Genomic DNA, 1,806 nt, shown 5'->3' on the forward strand with positions numbered 1-1,806 from the left:
TCTGTTCTCTATATTCTTTTAATAAATTTACATATTATTGCACCTTGACCGTCTGACTTGGATTCGATTTTGCATCAGCGTTAATTAATGCGATAACGCGTTAACTTGCCCAACCCTAATATATATATATATATATATATATAATCTATACACACACACACACACACACTGTTTTTCATCCCAGAATCTGCTGTGAATGATGAGCAGTAGAGACAGGTTGATGTTTTATGGTTTTAATGCAAACGAAAACAAGGTTTTGAAGGATAGAAATATAGTCTGTTGCACTAATAAAAAAGAATATTTTTTTTATTAATATGATATATATGATATATTAATATTTATATCATAAAATTCATGCATAATAATAACTGTAGCAAGACAAACGATATGAAGCTAGTAACATACATTAATGCACTTATTTGTAATTGAAATTTGCACACTTTCAAATTTTTACATCATGATGGCAGCAAAGGACATTATGGCACTGAGTTCATATATATATTGACTGTGCAGAGAACATTGGGTTTTACTGCAGATGTACATAGCATATCCTGTAGGTGGGAATGTACTGTACTCCATTAGTTCACTTTCATCAAATATTAATAGACAATATGTTTTTGAACTCTTTTTAATCCTAAAAAGATCCCAATGCAAAATAACTGAATAAAAAGACTAACAATAACAATATGTGTTTGTGCCACTTTCTTAAATGTTTTGCGAGAGTTAGAAACTTCTATGCATTTAGGTCTAGTATGTCTTGCGAAAGATAAATACAGCACCTTTACCAATTTAAAGCTTGAAAAATGAACTAGAGAAACTTGAGCACTGAACAGTGAATCACAACCATGTATCGTTCTTCAGGCACATGGTTGTGGAACCAAAGCATAGAAACTTCCATCTCTGGTATTGTCCTTGGCAATATGGCACATAAATCCTTGTCGCGTCCTGAAAAGCTTCCCTACAAGGCCATCACGTGTCGCACTATTGTGTAAAAAAAGAACAAATTAGAACACCATCACAGACATGCACAATGAGACATGATTTTAAACTCAAAACATTTCCGTCACTTCTGAGATCAATTAATTCTTTCTCAAAGTCTGCCAAGATCAACTTTGCAAGATGAGTATTATGAATTGTATTTGTATTGGCACTAACCTACACACGTAGTATTTGACTCCAGGAAACCTTTTTGATTCACCATATGAGACCATGTTCCACTGTGTCCCTTCCATCCATTTCCAACCACGTCCTCCACACGGATCAACCAGCACCTGCACATTATTTACACAGTAATTTCTGTAGAAAAATACGCGTTGTCTTGCCCACAGTCTAATTGTCCTACATGCATTTATCTCGGTTTTAAATATAAAAATAATATGTAGCACTGAGTACCTCATAACTATTGGCCTGATACTCTCTCCAGTCATATTCATAGGTGCAGCGTTGATTCTTTACAAATCCACTGTGCCACCCACTGTCAGGTCCAATGGCTCTGCACACTGCAAGTTGGGTTTTTTAGAACGAACAGCATCTGGGAAACACAAGGATTTATGGGTTAATCAAGCCCAATAGCCATGTTTCCACTGTCGGGCCAAAAACAAGAATACTAGTAAATGTCAGGGCCAGTCGCGTTTTTCCACTGTCACTTCTGGGGCTTGTTCGGGGCCTAGTTGGGGCAAATGCTATCAGCAGATTATATTGCTTTGTGGAGACCTTAATATAAAATTTCTTTCATTCTAAAGAAATTTGATGCAAACATATGAGGGTTTTTTTCAATAATTTTCTTCTGGATTATATGTTCGCCCT

General features: G+C 35.7%; 1 long non-coding RNA gene across 1 annotated transcript; it reads right to left on the reverse strand.

The window, feature by feature from the left end:
- Positions 1 to 216: 216 nt before the first annotated feature.
- Positions 217 to 1,523, reverse strand: LOC122141727. Its single transcript, XR_006158041.1, has 3 exons — positions 1,393 to 1,523; positions 1,156 to 1,271; positions 217 to 981 (listed from the first exon to the last, which is right to left on the reverse strand). It is a non-coding gene; the product is annotated as an uncharacterized LOC122141727 (long non-coding RNA).
- Between the last annotated feature and the right edge of the window lie 283 nt (positions 1,524 to 1,806).

The sequence above is a fragment of the Cyprinus carpio genome, chromosome A4, assembly GCF_018340385.1.
Source record: "Cyprinus carpio isolate SPL01 chromosome A4, ASM1834038v1, whole genome shotgun sequence".
Classification (NCBI taxonomy): Eukaryota; Metazoa; Chordata; class Actinopteri; order Cypriniformes; family Cyprinidae; genus Cyprinus; species Cyprinus carpio.